The following is a 21,125-nucleotide window of genomic DNA, read 5'->3' on the forward strand; positions in this document are numbered from 1 at the left end:
CAGGTTCCTCATTTCTTTAAAAAGGCTGCTGCACAGTAGCACGTAGTATCAAGAGATGTACTGACTTTGGTTGAAATACTGGTCACTCACTTTGTTTAAAATTCTTGTCAGGCCTCATACATTGTCCATCTGTGCTACAACTGCACGCAGAACATAATGACAGGATACAAATATCCCCAAAAATGTACCTTTTAATCGAAGTCACTGTGGTCTTGAAGGCACAGTAAATTGATGTGGCTGGAACACCCAATGGCTGTAGTGCAACTACTCTTCCAACTCACTGTAATCTTTAATGTAGCAAACGTTGTGGCTGGAACACCAAATACGGTTGTAGTTGAACTACTCCTCCAACTCACTGTAGCTTTGTAAAACCAATTGAGTATTTCCAGGCTGAAGTGTCATTAGGTGATGACATTGTCCGGTGGGGCTGTCCGTTGGTAAAGACACTGGCGGGGCTGGCGCTGGCTTGCCTGGAAATACTTTCTTTGTAGATGTAGTAGCTTGTAGGATCTCTTGGTTTCTCTTGTAGTTTTTTTGTAGTTCCTTTGTTTCTGTGCTTTACCAAGAGTCTCAAGGGTCCAAGTCCGCTCGTCGCCAAAATAATGTTGTGATCTATGAAGATAGACACCTGGAGCCAGAGGTATTATTAAGTCTTCTTTATTCAGACCCCAGTACAGGTCACATCTGTCTTGACCCCAGACAGCCTAGTGTGGTACCAGCCCCTACACCAGCCCCACCAGGAGCAGCCTGCCTAGCTGCTCAGCCCATCTCCAACTGTCACCACTCATTCACAGGCATTCCACGCATCACAGTCACACCAACATTCCGCTACCATCTCTCACTCTGGCTGAGCAGCTAGAGGCAGCAGGGCTGGAGTACATGTTGTACAACTAAGTAGGGTATAACACTCTCCTTTGTGAAAATCAGGATATCATCCTGAAAAGCTCGCACACATTTTAGGTCACCAAACAAACTGTCCATCATTCGCTGTAAAACACTGGTGGCTGACGCCAATCCAAAAGGTAGTTTTAGATAATTAAAAGCACCATGAGGTGTGACAAAGGTTGTCACATCCTGTGAACTTGTACTCAGGGCAACTTGATGATAATCTGAGTGGAGTTCTGTAGCTGAGAAATATTTTGCTTTAGCTAAATTTGCCAACATTTCCTGACTATGTGGTAAGGGGTGGCATGTTTTGATATAGTTACCTTAAGTCGAACGACCGGAGAAACCCACTTGGAGGCCTCTGCAGGCTCAATAACCCTATCCTCCCATAAATTATTCAAAAAAGTCTTAAGTTCATCGTGCACACTCAAAGGAATAGGTCTGACTTTGTGTATTACAGGGCATTCACCTTTTTAAGGCTAATGCAATGCTCAAACCCCAATACATTGCCAATTTTGTTCGAGAATACTTCAGGAAACTGCTTTCACCAAATTGAGCAAGCCATCCTCTGAGACATCAATGGAGCAAACAGAAATGTCTCCAAGCACAATAGGTAATTTGTGACCTGGCTGCAAAATAATACCTATTTTGGCTAAATTTTTCCACCCTAAAATGTTCCGTCCTTTAAATGCCACTTAAACATTGGTTTCAATAGATCTAGCCAAGCACTCAGGTTTCTCTCAAAAAACCCCAAAAGGTCTTATCAAACTCCCCAAATGCATTAGGATTTATATCTGGCTTTAGCAGCTCAAAATTACTTGCACCTGTACCTGCTCGGCTTCCGTAGTGCGCAGAATTTGATTTCGTTTTAGTTGTGGGTGCTGCAGGTTGACGCCTGGCCCTGGCATTACTCTTCCTCAGGTCTTCCTTTGCTAACAGAAGTGTCTGTGCAAAAGAGTAAAACCTAAAACCAGTGAAAGCATGTATAACGAACCCCCAACCACGCAATGCTGAACACGGAGTAAACTTTTCAACACAAATCCCGGGAACCGGTGCCACCTGGTGTTGTGCTGTGCTGACACGTGGAGGGGGACTACTGCTCCCACACTGCCCTGCCCTGTGCTGCCGCTGCTGCCATCCTAACGCGCCCGGAGGCGCATAAATTCCAGCGCGGCTCCCGCATCGTGGGAACCGCTGCCACCTGGTGTTGTGCTGTGCTGACGCTTGGAGGGGGACTACTGCTCCCACACTGCCCTGCCCTGTGCTGACGCTGACGCCATCCTAACGCGCCCGGAGGCGCATAAATTCCAGCGCGGCTCCCGCTTCGCGGGAACCGCTGCCACCTGGTGTTGTGCTGTGCTGACGCGTGGAGGGGGACTACTGCTCCCACACTGCCCTGCCCTGTGCTGACGCTGACGCCATCCTAACGCGCCCGGAGGTGCATAATTTCCGGCGCGGCTCCCACTTCGCGGGAACCGCTGCCAGCTGGTGTTGTGCTGTGCTGACACGTGGAGGGAGACTACTGCTCCCACACTGCCCTGCCCTGTGCTGACGCTGACGCCATTCTAACGCGCCCGGAGGCGCATAAATTCCAGCGCGGCTACCGCTTCGCAATACGAGCGCCCTGGTGGACGATGTGGTGATCGGACAATGGACTAAGGATTCTTATCCACAGAAGTAAGCTTGTTGAAAGCACTTGCTTTATTTGTACTGCTGTCCTGCGATTGTTTAATATTTAATTATGCCAAAAAGGAAAATGAATAATGCAGTAATTACTGCAAATGTAGAGGCTAAGGCAGTGGGCCAGACATCATTATTGTCATATCTCACAGGGGCTATGGGGGCTATAGAGGAGCAAATTAGTACGGTGGAGGAATCGTTATCGAAGGGAAGGAGGGGCCCAGCAAGGGAAGAGGGAGGCCTTAACTCCAATAACCCCTTAGTACAATGTGAAAACAATTCTGCTCTGGGCCCCCAAAATGGTTCCATACAGAACATCTCGGCCCACATAGCTCAGAGTGACCTGAGTGATTAGGCAGAGGATATTCAACCACCACTGAAGCATAGTAAACATCCTGGCAGCCCAGAGAGCATACTTATACAAATATCTAAAGGGCAAGGTCTAGGGAGGTGTAAAAAGAGTGCCCAAGGCAAGAAAAGGGCAACCCAGAGCAAAGTGCCATCTCAACTACCATCTGCACGTAATAACACAGGGGGCCTAAGAAAACCTACTACGCACGCCCAGCTAGCGAACCAATCTTTGGCATTAAAAAAAATATCAAAAAGCATAGACGATTTGCACAGGTACATAGGGAATGCACTGGGGAAATTAATTGAGAGAGTGGTAAACCTGGAGGGGAATATAATGGGCAAGCTTTGTACAAAAAACCAGGAGAATCTAATACATGTCCAGGAAAAGACTCTTTTGAGTGGGCCGACAAGCACAACCAATATGGCTATCCCTAACCTAGTGACCAGGGGCAGTATCTCTGGACCCCCCATCCCTGGAAATAACGCTGACATGGGTGACCAAAACATTATCATTGAGACAAATAAATTGGCGGGGAAGAAGTATAGATATAAAAATAGACTAGGGCATAATGATAGGGATTTGAGGCCATTTCAGGAACCCCAAACACATATTCGCCTTGACTTGCCACCGGAAGCTACACCATATGTGGTAATCTTGGCTAATGCTCCAGTACTAAGGTTACCTGAACCAGAAACATGGATAGAACTCCGCAATAAGTCCCTTAACTGGTTGGGAAGGCATACTGGCCTCACGGATGTGTTATTCAAGCATTTCAAAATGGCAAGACGGATTGCGTGGGTGGGCAAAGAAAGAAAAGAGCTACAGGGTGACTGTGTCGTCCTGACGTTTAGTGATCCGAGATTAGTGCATGCAATATTAAATAGGCTAGGAAATGCTTTCTTTATCAATAATGTAATTAATGTGTTGCCATTAGGAGCCTTCTACCCACCATTCCCAGGCCCATATAGGCTAAATGGTAAACATCCTGTTGTGGGCCCTGATGTTAGAAAACCCATAGGGGATCCCCATAAGGGATACGCTGGAGGCGCGAGCATTCCACTCTACAATCGCTTTGAGCCCTTAACAGGAATGGAAGAATTAGATTGACCCTTTGCCATGGCAGAGAGGGAGGAGAATCAAGGGAAAATGGATACAACTATGAAAAGGGGGAGACATGTATCTAATAAGGGACTCAAAACTAAATGCATGAATGCATTGGAGCAAACCTCGCCCAAAAATACAAGCAACGTGGAGGACAGAGGCATAGTTCCTGCAAAATGCTCAAGCATAAATGGCCAAAACGACCCTACCATAACAGTCACCCAACGGATAAATGAAGGAGAAGTGATCAGTCGAAAACCTGGTAAAACTTGTAAAATACTAACCTGGAATATCGCTGGGCTAGCGACCAAAGTAAAAGACCCTCAGTGGCTAACCTACATTAATGACTATGCCATAGTTTGTTTACAGGAAACATGGGCAATAGAGGAGTTGCATATAATTGGCTTTCAAACATTTAACACCGCAGCGTGCATTAGTAAACAGGGCCATAACAAAGGAGGACTATGTACTTATGTCTCCAACTCGGCAGGGGTCTCTCATGCGAAAGTTAGAGAGGTCAGCATCTACTATCAGATCCTGTCTATGAATTTATGTGGGCAAAGGGATGTCGTTTTAATAAACTTATATAATAACATTCCTAAAGCCCAGCAAACGAATGTCTTATCGATATAGGGCACATCCTTAAAAAATCTTGAAGGAAAACTAAAGGGAGACCATGTTTACTATTTGGATGGGTGATTTAAACTGCTCGTTGTGCCAATTTAGCGAACAAGGTATTTGTGGCCTGGGTAACGAAAATGAAGATATACTCTCACATTTTTCACATACTTCTTTGGGAGATCTGTTGAACGACATAGCCTTCCAATTTGATCTTGGCTATGCGAATGAATTATGTTTGTCTCCCACTTTGTTTCAACCAACTTACAATGAAAGGGGATGTAATTCTACCATTGATTTTGTCCTAATATCCAACAGGTACTCCCGTAATGTACTCTATGGCAAGACTCTTGACTTTTTTATGAGTGATCATTACCCTATTTGCCTAGATCTCGCTCTAAAAGGGCAGGAGAAAAAACTTGATAGGAATTCGCAATATAATAGCGATATTTATCTTGCCAGTGTGAGAAGTTGGCCTGATATGTAGTGCTCACTATTCTAGTGATCACTGTGTATCATTCCAAACGACCCTTATTGATGATTGGTTGTAAGTCAACCTTTTTGACCAGCTATCCTAGTAGCGTGGATACGAGCAGTCTCAGGCTAAACTCTAGAGGGCGTGTTAAGCCAGCTGTTTACCATCACATATACCCTTTGAACACCAAGTGAAAGGACACCACACAAGTTGTTATGAAAATAAAAGGATATTTATTTATAGCAAGACTACCCTGGCTCTTTATGAGTCAGGGAGCTAAGCACACTACAAAACTCTTAGGAAAATACTTCAGTTGCACAATTTACACAAATGCCCGGGGGGCACGAGAAACCATCTACACTAACAGTGAAATGCGAGTGGTTAGAGTCTGGAGATACTGATCCCGGAGTGATCCGATCAGTGGGACTAAACGAAAAAGGAACTGGACACTTGTAGAGCGAACCTGCGATGGAGCACCGAGATGCTCGAGTTACCTAGTCCGGAGGCTGCGGCTGCGTGAAGTTCGTCAAGATGTCGGGAGTCCTCGTGTAGTCTCAGGAGCCTGAAAGAAGAAGTTGCTGGCAGGCGACCAGTGACGATGTTCAGAGCGATCCAAGCCTGGATCGGTGGTGAAGGAAAACCTGAAAGCAGAGGGGACTCAGTTCTCAACCGCTAGCCAGCGATCGTGTGGGTACCAGGAGGGTACCGGCTGAAGTCACCTCGACCAGGTGAGTGGGTGACGTCGGACTCGGCTGTTCCTCGGACCAGGAGGCGCGGCGGCGACCAGGATGGAGGGCGAGCTGTCCCACGAAGGTGTCTGCTGTCGATGATGCTGGGCCCAGGAAGGGGCAGCGGATCTTGGCAGTGGCCACCCAAGCGGGGGAGTCAAGATGGCGTCGGGAGTGGACCAGGAGGGTCCGTGGTACTCCTCTGTTGAAGGGGAGCAAGAGCCAGTCTGGAGCAACCAGACTAGTGATGAAACAATCGTGGTGCGTCGTGAAGAGGGCCACAAGCCGGTCGGCAAGTGGTCGAACAACGCGGTGAACAACAAGGAGCGGAAGGGCCCCCACGCAGATCTCGGGGATGCTGGGGAGGCAGACTTCGATGCTGGAGCTGCTCAGGGTTAGGGCTTCTCAAACCCTAGGTGCACTCACTCGAGGGTCCCTCGGTGGGCGTGCTAGATAAGCGTCGTGCAGGTTCTGAAGATAGCCGGTCCCGCAGGTCTCGTCACACCTACGACTCTCAGCTGAGCTGATGAGGGAGGTAAAAGGTCAGAGATGGCAGGGAACTCGGGTCTCGTCGAGCTGGGCAGTCTTGATCCGTAGGAGAGACTTACAGCAAACCGCAAGCGCTTAGATGGTGCCTGCTGGTGCAGGGTGGCTACTCCTTAGCCACAAGGGAGAGTCTTCAGAAATAGTCAAGAGTTCCTTTCGTGGAAAGTAGTTCGTGATTCGGAGTTATCCGATTATCTGATTATCCAATTTGGGAAGGGGACTCGCTCCTACCTTTATTCTAAGAAAAGGGGCTGGCCCGTGACTAGGTTCTACCTATGGGTGGAGCCAGGAGGGGGGTGGTTACACCCCTATCCTTTGTCCGGCTTCGCGCCAGCTCAGGGGCTGGTGTGCCCCCGAAACTGGTTTGAGCCGGGCTATGCACAGTGAGCACCGGGGTGCCACTTGCAGTCACCTTCCTTTCAGCCCTGCCTACCTGGGATACACAAACCCTGTCTGGGACGGTGCTAACACCGCCCTCGACAGGAAACCCTTTGTCCAAGCTCCCCTTGCTGGAAGGTCCCCCAGCAGCAGGAGGTCAGACTTGTGTCTGGTGGCAGCATCCATTTTGTGATGCTGAGGCTTGAGTCAACTTTAACCGGGGTTCAAGGTTACTTCCATGTCGTGTCCCTCTAAAAGGGGGGAATGCTAACCCCGTCACCAGGACTGGCGAGGGGTTCGTATTCCCATTCGTATGACACCTTACTCGACATGTATAGGTGATGCGATGCCAAAGTTAGCAAATAACCGCAAGGATTATAATGCATTAAAAGTAGTTGGCCCGCGTCACCATGGAACGGCTATTAGGGCTTGGTTCCGCAAGCCGTCGACGGGCTCAGCTCGTGCCAGAGCACCGTCCCACATGATTCCCTGCACTCTGCCTTCAGGATTGATAAGGCCTGCTATAGGAGTGACTGATAGGAATCCATGTGTCCATTTTAGGGTTTAGGTGTAGGAATACTACACCTACAGCAACGGGTGATTACACCACGTGGCCCCAGCTGTCGTGCAGCCAGTTGTGTCAGATTTGGGCGGCCATTCCAGGGGTGGCATAATACATGCTTCAGCCCCTGGTAGGCCCTGGGTACACCGATGCCCTGGTTACCTGTGGTATGCTGAGACAGGGACTGACAAGGTGGCCCAGTTCCAATTAGTGGATGCACCTAACGTACATGTGTGTTAATTTCGAGAGAGAACAGCTAGGCTGTGGGTCTGATTGGCAGGCCCACAGCCGGAGAAAGTCGTAAACCAATGAAGCAAAAGCAAAAAATCTGGGTGATCATAGGATTGCAGACCCTACTCTCCTACATGACCCCCCCCCAAACTTTGGGACAATAAGCTAACCTTGACCAGGTGAGTCTTCTTGCTCTAAGTGGAAATACCTGGAGAGCCCATCTGCATTGCCATGATCAGTGCCAGGTCTATGCTCCACTGTGAAGTCCATACCCTGTAGGGAAATGGACCACCTAAGTAGTTTGGGGTTTTCACCCTTCATTTGATTTAGCCACAAGAGGGGCTTATGGTCGGTCTGAATCTTGAAGTGAGTGCCAAACAAGTATGGCCTCAACTTCTTCAGGGCCCAAACCACAGCAAAGGCCTCCCTCTCAATAGCTGACCAATTCTTCTCTCTGGGGGTCAGCCTCCTGCTAATAAAAGCTATGGGCTGGTCATGACCATCAAAATTCAGTTGCGATAGAACAGCTCCCACACCCAGCTCCGAAGCGTCTGTTTGGACAATGAATGGTTTGGAGTAGTCTGGACTCTTTAGGATAGGTGCTGTGCACATGGCCTGCTTTAGGTCATCGAATGCCTTCTGACAGCTTGCTGTCCACTGAACTTTTTTTGGCATCTTTTTACTTGTCAGGTCGTTTAGCGGGGTCACAATGGATCCATAATTTCTGACAAATTTCCGGTAATAACCAGTCAGGCCCAAGAAAGCTCGAACCTGAGTCTGGGTGGTTGGAGGAGCCCAGTCCTGGATGGCCTGTATTTTGCTCTCCAATGGTTGAACCTGGCCTCCACCTACAAGGTGGCCCAGGTATACAACCTGTGTCTGCCCTATCTGGCACTTGGTGGCCTTGATAGTGAGGCCTGCCTTCTGCAGGGCCTCTAACACTTTCCTCAGGTGGACCAGGTGATCCTCCCAGGTGGAGCTAAAGACAGCGATATCGTCCAGATACGCCGCACAGAAGTCGTCCAACCCAGTGAGAACTCGATTCACCAGCCTTTGGAAGGTGGCAGGCGCATTTTTCAAACCAAAGGGCATTACCACGAACTGATAATGCCCACCCGGGGTAGAAAATGCTGTTTTGGGCTTGGCCTCCTCAGCTAACCTGATTTGCCAATACCCAGCTGTCAGGTCAAACGTACTTAAGTAGTTGGCCGAGGCCAACCGGTCGATAAGTTCGTCTGCTCTTGGTATCGGGTGGGCGTCGGTCTTAGTGACCGCATTGAGACCTCTGTAGTCCACGCAAAACCTCATCTCTTTCTTACCGCCCTGGGTGTGAGGTTTCGGCACGAGCACTACGGGGCTAGCCCAGGGGCTGTCCGAGGGTTCAATGACTCCCAGCTCCAACATTTTCTGCACCTCTGTCTTGATGCAGTCTCTGACATGATCAGGTTGCCGATAGATTTTACTCTTTACGGGCAGACTGTCCCCAGTGTCGACCTCGTGGGTACACCACTTGGTCTGACTGGGTATCAGAGAGAACATATGTCGAAAGGATTGAAGAACCTGTTTACAATCCTCTTGTTGATGTCCAGAGAGGCTGCCACAAAAGACAACACCATCTACTGATCCATCGTCAGGGTTCTGAGAGAGCAGGTCTGGGAGAGGGTCACTCTCCTCCTCCTGTCCCTCATCTGTGGCCATGAGCAAGCCCATGCCCTCCCTGTCGACATATGCCTTGAGCCTGTTTACATGGAGCACCCTGTGGGGGCTCCGGGGAGTTCCCAGGTCTACCAGGTAGGTGACCTCTCCCTTTTGCTCAATGATCGTGTGGGGCCCAGACCATTTGTCTTTGAGTGCTGCTGGGGCCACTGGCTCCAGCACCCACACCTTCTGTCCAGGCTGGTACACAGTCAGGACAGCCTTTTGGTCGTGCCAAGCTTTCTGTAATTCTTGGCTCGCCTCAAGGTTTTTAGACGCCTTTTCCATGTACTCCGCCATCCGCGAGCGGAGACCGAGCACATAGTCCACAATGTTTGATGCCGGCTTTCTGAGAGGTCTCTCCCATCCTTCCTTTACCAAACAAAGGGGTCCCCTTACAGGATGTCCGAACAGAAGCTCGAAAGGGCTGTAGCCAACCCCCTTCTGCGGGACCTCTCTGTAGGCGAACAAGAGGCAGGGTATCAGGACATCCCATCTCCGCCGAAGCTTTTCAGGTAGTCCGTGAATCATCCCTTTTAGGGTCCTGTTGAATCTCTCAACAAGCCCATTGCATTGTGGGTGATAGGGTGTGGTGAACTTGTAGTTGACACCACATTCCTTCCACATAGCAGTCAGATATCCCGACATGAAGTTTGCACCTCTGTCTGAGACGACCTCCTTAGGGAAGCCCACTCTGGAGAACACTCCAAGTAGGGCCCGTGCCACCACAGGTGCCGTAGTGGTCCTAAGGGGAATAGCTTCAGGATACCTAGTGGCGTGGTCCACCACCACCAGTATAAACTTGTGCCCTGATGCTGTCTGGGGTTCCATTGGTCTGACAATGTCGATCCCCACTCGTTCAAAGGGTACCCCCACCACTGGTAGTGGTATGAGGGGGGCCTTTGTCGTGCCACCTGACTTACCACTGGCTTGGCAAGTGACACAGGAGCGGCAAAACTCCTTCGTATCTTCGGACATGTGGGGCCAGTGAAAGTGTGGAACAATTCTGTCCCAAGTCTTATTCTGGCCTAAGTGACCTGCAAGGGGAATCTCGTGGGCCAAGGTGAGAAGGAAACCTCTCAGAGACAAGGGGATGACCAACCTCCTGGTCGCACCAGGTTTGGGGTCTCTTGCCTCGGAGTACAGGAGTCCATCGTCCCAGTACACTTTGTGGGTACCTGTGGCGTTCCCTGCAGCCTCAGCAGCGGCCTGCTGTCTGAGGGGTTCAAGTGAGGGGCAGTCTAACTGTGCCTTCCCCAGGTCTTCCCTGGAGGGTCCCCCTGAGCCCAGAAACTCAACCTGACCAGGTTCAAGCTCTTGCGGCTCAGTTTCCCTCAGTTCTTTAAGGTCAGCCTCCTCGGAGACTTGATCCACGACCTGGGGCAAGGGGGAAGGCGAAGCCTTACCCTTACTGCTCCTTTTCTTGGAAGGTGTCTGGTCCGTTCTTCCAGGATCCAGCACCTGTTCAGTGGGGCACCTTTTGGCCTGTGACCTGGTCACAGCAAGGACATGTGCTGGCAAACCTAACATTTCCATGTGAGTCCTCTGCTCCACTTCTGACCATTGTGACGTTTCCAAATCATTGCCCAACAGACATTCTACGGGGAGGTCTGAACTAACCACAACCTTTTTCGGGCCACTTACCCCTCCCCAGGAGAAATCAACAACTGCCATACCGTGATTGGTAGTGACGTTGCTGGCATTGGTCACTAGGTAACTGGTACCTAGCATGATCTGTCCAGGGTCCACGAAGTTAGGCGTCACCATGGTGACACTGGCACACGTGTCCCTGTAGGCCTGAGCCACTTTTCCATTTATCAAAGGTGTCTGCCTGTATTTGCCCAAAGTATTGGGACTGGCGTCAGGGGACATATCCATATCCCCTGTACAGACAAGGACGGCCTGAGTGAGCGTGCCGACTAAGTCGTCACTCCCCTCGGTTCCCAAGGTTAACCCAACTAATGCCTTGGGAGGCGCACTACCACTGCTGACTGTACTAGGGGGCGCAGGTGCCTTAGGGGCTGCAGTGGTAGGAGTTTGCCCTCCTTTCTTGGTGCACTCACTAAACCAGTGAGTCTTACTTTTACAGTATTGGCACCACCTTTTTGACTGGCCTTCTTGAGTCTTCTTCTTCTGTGAAGCCTGACCCCCACCCTCTTTGGTTTGTTGGGGACCTGTCGAAGACTTCTGGTCATTTTGTTCGTTCTTGTTACCCTTTTGGTCTGCTTTCTTCTGACCACCCTGGTTCTGATTCTGGTTCTGCTTGACCCTTGTTCTGACCCATCTGTCTGCCTTCTTTCCCAATTCTTGGGGAGAGGTCAGATCCGAGTCGACAAGGTGCTGATGCAACAATTGGTTCTGACAGTTGTTTAAAATCTGTTCTCGCATGATAAGATTGTACAATCCTGTGTAATCAGTAACCTTGCTACCCAGCAACCAGCCTTCCAAAGCCTTAGTGGCACAATCGACAAAGTCAGCCCAATCCTGAGACTGAATTTTCTGGGTGTCCCGGAACAGCACCCGGTACTGTTCCGTGGTTAAGCCGAACCCATCAATCAGTGTGTTCTTCAGGACTTGGTAGTTGTTAGCATCCTCAGCTCTTGTAGTGAGGAGCTTGTCCCTTCCTTTACCTTCAAAGGAAAGCCACAGTATAGCTGCCCACTGACTTGGGGGGACGCACTGGACAGTGCAGGCCCTCTCCAAGGCAGTTATCCACTTGTGGATGTCGTCCCCTTGTTTAAAGGGGGGCACGATTTTACTCAGGTGTCTAGTGTCTATACCCCTGTCTTTCTCTCTATTGAGAATGCTGCCACCAGTGGGATCTAACCCACTTAATTTCTGCTCTCGGGCTAAGGCAAGTCTTTCTTTGGCGAGGGCAAGTTCTTCCCGCTCGATCCTCAGATTGACCTCCCGCATCTTCGCTTCATGCTCCCTCCTCTGAGGGGAAGTCATTCCTCTCTGAGAAGGTGCCTGAGAGACATGTGTATGAACCGATCTGCCAGAGCCTCTGGAGAGAGACCTAGCTCGTCCGTTCCCAAGGTTAAGCCTGCTTGAGCGTGGGCCCGGGGCTCCCCCAGTTCCATTCTCATGCCTGCTTAAGTTGGTCCTTGTAAGCCTGCCGACTACCGCTGGACCTTTGTCTGCCTCGTCTCCCGATAACTCGTCCTCGTCCTCCTCCTCTGTGTGAGGGTCGAGGTCCGGGTCACCGAGGGTTCCCTCTAAGGGGGGCATGTTCCCATCTGCACTGGGGGGACCTGGGTTAGAGGACCTCCTAGCATCGTACGCCTCTAAGAGACCTATCAGTATTGCGATGGTAGGGTTAGAACCCTGGTTTAGCTTCCTGGAGGCACACAGTTGTCTCATCTCCTTGAAGCTAAGAGTTGCATACCGTGACACGACCTGTGGAGGGTCACTGACCACTAGGGGAGTCCCTGCAGACTCTCCGTGGACCGACATGCTTTTCTAGTGAGGTGTAAGTGTTGCACCTACCTACACTATGGGTTTACCTACTGATCCCTTGCTAAGAGTTGTAGTCAGGGTGTGCTAAGCCCTGTTACACTACAACAGCCGGTTCAGTAGAACTCGGAGTATTCTAAGTTAAGTTATATGTACCTGGGTACTTATGTGATCTTTCACTGCGATATTCTTAGGATACGTGTGTGGTAAAACAACAGCAAGCTCAAATCCCAACCGCTGCTCACCAATGTGAGAAGTTGGCCTGATATGTAGTGCTCACTATTCTAGTGATCACTGTGTATCATTCCAAACGACCCTTATTGATGATTGGTTGTAAGTCAACCTTTTTGACCAGCTATCCTAGTAGCGTGGATACGAGCAGTCTCAGGCTAAACTCTAGAGGGCGTGTTAAGCCAGCTGTTTACCATCACATATACCCTTTGAACACCAAGTGAAAGGACACCACACAAGTTGTTATGAAAATAAAAGGATATTTATTTATAGCAAGACTACCCTGGCTCTTTATGAGTCAGGGAGCTAAGCACACTACAAAACTCTTAGGAAAATACTTCAGTTGCACAATTTACACAAATGCCCGGGGGGCACGAGAAACCATCTACACTAACAGTGAAATGCGAGTGGTTAGAGTCTGGAGATACTGATCCCGGAGTGATCCGATCAGTGGGACTAAACGAAAAAGGAACTGGACACTTGTAGAGCGAACCTGCGATGGAGCACCGAGATGCTCGAGTTACCTAGTCCGGAGGCTGCGGCTGCGTGAAGTTCGTCAAGATGTCGGGAGTCCTCGTGTAGTCTCAGGAGCCTGAAAGAAGAAGTTGCTGGCAGGCGACCAGTGACGATGTTCAGAGCGATCCAAGCCTGGATCGGTGGTGAAGGAAAACCTGAAAGCAGAGGGGACTCAGTTCTCAACCGCTAGCCAGCGATCGTGTGGGTACCAGGAGGGTACCGGCTGAAGTCACCTCGACCAGGTGAGTGGGTGACGTCGGACTCGGCTGTTCCTCGGACCAGGAGGCGCGGCGGCGACCAGGATGGAGGGCGAGCTGTCCCACGAAGGTGTCTGCTGTCGATGATGCTGGGCCCAGGAAGGGGCAGCGGATCTTGGCAGTGGCCACCCAAGCGGGGGAGTCAAGATGGCGTCGGGAGTGGACCAGGAGGGTCCGTGGTACTCCTCTGTTGAAGGGGAGCAAGAGCCAGTCTGGAGCAACCAGACTAGTGATGAAACAATCGTGGTGCGTCGTGAAGAGGGCCACAAGCCGGTCGGCAAGTGGTCGAACAACGCGGTGAACAACAAGGAGCGGAAGGGCCCCCACGCAGATCTCGGGGATGCTGGGGAGGCAGACTTCGATGCTGGAGCTGCTCAGGGTTAGGGCTTCTCAAACCCTAGGTGCACTCACTCGAGGGTCCCTCGGTGGGCGTGCTAGATAAGCGTCGTGCAGGTTCTGAAGATAGCCGGTCCCGCAGGTCTCGTCACACCTACGACTCTCAGCTGAGCTGATGAGGGAGGTAAAAGGTCAGAGATGGCAGGGAACTCGGGTCTCGTCGAGCTGGGCAGTCTTGATCCGTAGGAGAGACTTACAGCAAACCGCAAGCGCTTAGATGGTGCCTGCTGGTGCAGGGTGGCTACTCCTTAGCCACAAGGGAGAGTCTTCAGAAATAGTCAAGAGTTCCTTTCGTGGAAAGTAGTTCGTGATTCGGAGTTATCTGATTATCCAATTTGGGAAGGGGACTCGCTCCTACCTTTATTCTAAGAAAAGGGGCTGGCCCGTGACTAGGTTCTACCTATGGGTGGAGCCAGGAGGGGGGGTGGTTACACCCCTATCCTTTGTCCGGCTTCGCGCCAGCTCAGGGGCTGGTGTGCCCCCGAAACTGGTTTGAGCCGGGCTATGCACAGTGAGCACCGGGGTGCCACTTGCAGTCACCTTCCTTTCAGCCCTGCCTACCTGGGATACACAAACCCTGTCTGGGACGGTGCTAACACCGCCCTCGACAGGAAACCCTTTGTCCAAGCTCCCCTTGCTGGAAGGTCCCCCAGCAGCAGGAGGTCAGACTTGTGTCTGGTGGCAGCATCCATTTTGTGATGCTGAGGCTTGAGTCAACTTTAACCGTGGTTCAAGGTTACTTCCATGTCGTGTCCCTCTAAAAGGGGGGAATGCTAACCCCGTCACCAGGACTGGCGAGGGGTTCGTATTCCCATTCGTATGACACCTTACTCGACATGTATAGGTGATGCGATGCCAAAGTTAGCAAATAACCGCAAGGATTATAATGCATTAAAAGTAGTTGGCCCGCGTCACCATGGAACGGCTATTAGGGCTTGGTTCCGCAAGCCGTCGACGGGCTCAGCTCGTGCCAGAGCACCGTCCCACATGATTCCCTGCACTCTGCCTTCAGGATTGATAAGGCCTGCTATAGGAGTGACTGATAGGAATCCATGTGTCCATTTTAGGGTTTAGGTGTAGGAATACTACACCTACAGCAACGGGTGATTACACCACGTGGCCCCAGCTGTCGTGCAGCCAGTTGTGTCATATTTGGGCGGCCATTCCAGGGGTGGCATAATACATGCTTCAGCCCCTGGTAGGCCCTGGGTACACCGATGCCCTGGATACCTGTGGTATGCTGAGACAGGGACTGACAAGGTGGCCCAGTTCCAATTAGTGGATGCACCTAACGTACATGTGTGTTAATTTCGAGAGAGAACAGCTAGGCTGTGGGTCTGATTGGCAGGCCCACAGCCGGAGAAAGTCGTAAACCAATGAAGCAAAAGCAAAAAATCTGGGTGATCATAGGATTGCAGACCCTACTCTCCTACAGCCAGCATAAACGGGTACACGCTAAATTGGACAAAAGTGGATCCCGGGGCATTCCTCCTAGGCCTGATTAATAATAGCACAGAGGATATAGCGACATGCCTTTCACAGGACAGGATAAAGATATAATTAACGCTTTCCTTAAGATCTCAGTTGAGGCCAGGAAGCTATTAACAAGACAAAAACGACATGGCCAGCATTCCCCCCAGGGCTGGTTTGATAAAAAATGCACGAAGGCCCACACCCACTTAAAAAAGGCCCTGCATAACGTACCGAGATGCAGGGAAAAAATAAGGCAGGCAAGATCCTTGTACCAGTTGGCGCAAAAAAAACGCAGGGCAACATTAAACAAGCATTTACAATACAACGGTCTCGGCATTGTTAAAGTTATAGGTATTGGTATTGCTCATGACATTGCTTTTATTTTTGCCTTAAAAAGATTGAAAGAAACAGCATATAACAGCAATAAACAGAAAAAAGTTTTAGATGAGAGACATAGACAAGATAGCTTACCTAAGACCTGCAAACAGCATTTTACATACTGGGCAAAGCACTCCATGCACGATGCTGTACGGAGACGTCACGAGCCGGGGAAGACCTGTAAAAAAAAAAAGAGAAAATGCATTAGATGAGAGACATAGACAAAATGGCTTACCTAAGACCTGCAAACAGCATCTCACATACATACCGGGCAAAGCGCTCCATGCTCGACGCTGCACGGGGAGGACACGAGCCGTGGCAAACCTGTAAAATAAACAGAAAAAAGATTTAGATGAGACACAAAGAAAAGATGGCTTACCTAACACCCGCAAACAGCATCATACATACAGGGCAAAGCACTCCATGCACGACGCTGCACGGGGAGGACACGAGCCGGGCCAAACCTGTAAAATAAACTGAAAAAAGAGTTAGATGAGAAACAAAGAAAAGATGGCTTTCCTAACACCCGCAAACAGCATCATACATACCGGGCAAAGCACTCCATGCACGACACTGCACGAGGAGGACACGAGCCGTGGCAAACCTGTAAAATAAACAGAAAAAAGAGTTAGATAAGAGACATAGACATGATGGCTTACCTAAGACCTGCAAACAGCATCATACATACCGGGCAAGCACCCCATGCTCGACGCTGCACGAAGACGACACGGGCCGGGGAAGAGCTGAAAAAGAAAAAGAAAAAAACATTAGATGAGAGACATAGGAAAGATGGCTTACCTGTGGCCCGCAACCACCAACATACATACCGGGCAAAGCACTCCATGTACAACGCTACACAAATACGACAAGGGCCGGGGTAGACCTGTAACTTACCTTGAGACGACGCTATACACAATAAGAAAACAGTACAAGAAACACAAACAGCATCGATCAATGACAGTCATTTAGCAAAAGACCAAATACATAAACAATAGATGCATAATGTTTACATTAAAAATAATCAAAAATAACATAAAAATTAGACAAAGATTGCACTTACCTGATTGTAGCTGCGTCCCGCCTACGTTACATCTGGAAACCAACAGGACATACCGACAACAGCAGATTCAATGAAAAACGTGCCCCGCCCTGTCGTAGTCAAATAAGGAATTCCCCACAAAATACACATAACAGCACTTTCGTCAAAAACCACGTCTATTAGCATCACCCAAAAAGCATTAGATATATAATTAAATAAACTCTGCAAATTAAAGACTGTACAAAGTAATGCAAAAAATACAAAAATAACATAAGAATTAATCAAAACCTATAAAATAAATTAATAAATAACAATAACTCTTAGACTTACCTTAAAGAAGCTTGTACGACGCGGCACGGGCCAAGGAAGCCCTGTAAAAAAAAAAGAAAAAAGCTTTAGATGAGAAACATAGACAAGATGGCTTACCTAAGAACCGCAAACAGCATCATACATACCGGGCAAAGCACTCCATCCACGACGCTGCACGGGGACGGCACGGGCCGGGGAAGCCCTGTAAAAAAAACAGAAAAAAGAGTTAGATGAGACACAAAGAAAAGATGGCTTACCTAACACCCGCAAACAGCATCATACATACCGGGCAAAGCACTCCATGCACAACGCAGCACGGGGAGGACACGAGCCGGGCCTAACCTGTAAAATAAACAGAAAAAAGAGTTAGATGAGAAGCAAAGAAAAGATGGCTTACCTAAGACCCGCAAACAGCATCATACATACCGGGCAAAGCACTCCATGCACGACGCTGCACGGGGACGGCATGGGCCGGGGAAGCCCTGTAAAAAAACAGAAAAAAAGAGTTAGATGAGAAACATAGACAAGATGGCTTACCTAACACCCGCAAAGAGCATCATACATACCGGGCAAAGCACTCCATGCACGACGCTGCACGGGGACGACACGGGCCGGGGAAGCCCTGTGAAAAAACTGAAAAAAAGCATTAGATGAGAAACATAGACAAGATGGCTTACCTAAGAACCGCAAACCGCATGATACATACCGGGCAAAGCACTCCATGCATGAAGCTGCACTTGGGACGGCACGGGCCGGGAAGCCCTGTAAAAAAACTGAAAATAAGCGTTAGATGAGAAACATAGACAAGATGGCTTACCTAAGGACCGCAAACAGCATCATACATACCGGGCAAAGCACTCCATGCACGACGCTGCATGGGGACGGCACGGGCCGGGAAAGCCCTGTAAAAAAAACAGAAAAAAACGTTAGATGAGAAACATAAACAAGATGGCTTACCTAAGAACCGCAAACAGCATCATACATACCGGGCAAAGCACTCCATGCACGAGGCTGCACGGGGACGGCACGGGGCCGGGGAAGCCCTGTAAAAAAACAGAAAAAAGCGTTAGATGAGAAACATAGACAAGATGGCTTACCTAAGACCCGCAAACAGCATCATATATACCGGGCAAAGGACTCCATGCACGACGCTGCACGGGGATGGCACGGGCCGGGGAAGCCCTGTAAAAAAACAGAAAAAAAGCGTTTATTTGAGAAACATAGACAAGATGGCTTACCTAAGAACCGCAAACAGCATGATGCATACCTGGCAAACCACTCCATGCACGACGCTGCACGGGGACGGCACGGGCCGGGGAAGCCCTGTAAAAAAACAGAAAAAAAGCGTTAGATGAGAAACATAGACAATATGGCTTACCTAAGACCCGCAAACAGCATCATACATACCGGGCAAAGCACTCCATGCACGATGCTGCACGGGGACGGCACGGGCCGGGGAAGCCCTGTAAAAAAACAGAAAAAAAGCGTTAGATGAGAAGTATAGACAAGATGGCTTACCTAAGAACCGCAAACAGCATGATACATACCGGGCAAAGCACTCCATGCACGACGCTGCACGGGGACGGCACGGGCTGGGGAAGCCCTGTAAAAAAAACAGAAAAAAAACGTTAGATGAGAAACATAGACAAGATGGCTTACCTAAGAACCGCAAACAGCATCATGCATACTGGGCAAAGTACTCCATGCACGACGTTGCACGGGGACGGCACGGGCCGGGGAAGCCCTGTAAAAAAACAGAAAAAAAGCGTTAGATGAGAAACATAGACAAGATGGCTTACCTAAGAACCGCAAACAGCATGATACATACCGGGCAAAGCACTCCATGCACGACGCTGCACGGGGACGGCATGGGCCGGGAAAGCCCTGTAAAAAAACTGAAAAAAACCATTAGATGAGAAACATAGACAAGATGGCTTACCTAAGAACCGCAAACAGCATGATACATACCGGGCAAAGCACTCCATGCATGAAGCTGCACGGGGACGGCACGGGCCGGGAAGCCCTGTAAAAAAACAGAAAAAAAGCGTTAGATGAGAAACATAGACAAGATGGCTTACCTAAGAACCGCAAACAGCATCATATATACCGGGCAAAGCACTCCATGCACGATGCTGCACGGGGACAGCACGGGCCGGGGAAGCCCTGTAAAAAACCAGAAAAAAAGCGTTAGATGAGAAACATAGACAAGATGGCTTACCTAAGACCCGCAAACAGCATCATAGATACCGGGCAAAGCACTCCATGCACGACGCAGTACGGGAACGGCACGGGCCGGGGAAGCCCTGTAAAAAAACAGAAAAAAAGCGTTAGATGAGAAACATAGACAAGATGGCTTACCTAAGAACCGCAAACATAATGATACATACCGGGCAAAGCACTCCATGCACGACGCTGCACGGGGACGGCACGGGCCGGGGAAGCCATGTAAAAAAACAGAAAAAAAGTGTTTATTTGAGAAACATAGACAAGATGGCTTACCTAAGAACCGTAAACAGCATGATACATACCGGGCAAAGCACTCCATGCACGACGCTGCACGGGGACGGCACAGGCCGGGGAAGCCATGTAAAAAAACAGAAAAAAAGTGTTTATTTGAGAAACATAGACAAGATGGCTTACCTAAGAACCGCAAACAGCATGATACATACCGGGCAAAGCACTCCATGCACGACGCTGCACGGGTACGGCACGGGCCGGGAAAGCCCTGTAAAAAAACAGAAAAAAAGCGTTAGATGAGAAACATAGACAAGATGGCTTACCTAAGAACCGCAAACAGCATCATACATACCGGGCAAAGCACTCCATGAACGACGCTGCACGGGGACGACACGGGTCGGGGAAGCCCTGTGAAAAAACAGAAAACAAGCTAGGGAAGCCCTGTAAGAAAAACAGAAAATAAGCCGGGGAAGACCTGTAAAAAAACAGAAACAAGATGGCAAAATTAGAAAAAAAAGCAAACAACAAATGCACATAAACAAAGATCGCCTACCTTAGAGCTTCGGAAAGCGCTCTGTACATCCCAGCAACAGACACGAATAAACACGCGAACGTCCATAAAAAAAAAAAATACAAACACGCCCACCAGTGTAAAAGGGATGGCCTTCAAAAAGAGAAAGAAGCGAAAAAACACGCCCCCGAATCCGAAAAAGACGGGGCTTGTTTGGAGAGACAAAGCTCTTCTCCAATGGCTGACCAGCATTTAAGAAGCCAGCCAATGGAGAAGAGGGGAGAAGAGGGGCGGGTTCAAGCCCCACTTCTGAAAAACATAAAATCTCGCGAGACCTAAAAAGGAAGCATGGGACGCCTTACATGAGGCTTGCATAAACAAAGACAACACTGGCTTCTGGAAGGCAGTTAATGCCCCTTTTTTTAATAACATTGAGACAGATATTATAGACATGGCTATTAATGGTGATATGTGGGTAGATTTCTTCTCAGGGCTCTATAGAAACGAGACCATAGATGGTAATGTGACAGATATAGTTGCACTGAGAGTAGATGAAAACATTGACCGTGGACCGTTCCCACTAAAGATCAATATTACCCTTGAGGGGGGGAGGAGCCAAGATGGCGACCGGGACGGCAGCGTAGACTCCCGGCTCCGTGAACCTCCGCATCCCGAACGGATATCCTGCCTGAGATCCTCAGCCTGCGCTACGCGCTCGTATTTGTGAAGGAGAGTGGCAACCGACCGTGTGACTCCGAAGTTTCTGGCGGCTGTACCGCCGGAGAAATGTGCCTTTGAAATTTGTGGCCCGTGCAGCCCTGGAGCCAGGACCTCGAGTGGACGCCTTGGCC

The 21,125-nt window shown here is 49.5% G+C and overlaps 1 long non-coding RNA gene across 1 annotated transcript in view; it reads left to right on the forward strand.

The window, feature by feature from the left end:
• The window catches only part of LOC146797935 (uncharacterized), a 124,784-nt gene that overhangs the window by 546 nt on the left and 103,113 nt on the right, over positions 1–21,125 (forward strand). The gene's annotated exons all lie outside the window — the stretch shown is intronic.

This window comes from Triturus cristatus, chromosome 9, assembly GCF_964204655.1.
Source record: "Triturus cristatus chromosome 9, aTriCri1.1, whole genome shotgun sequence".
NCBI lineage: Eukaryota > Metazoa > Chordata > Amphibia > Caudata > Salamandridae > Triturus > Triturus cristatus.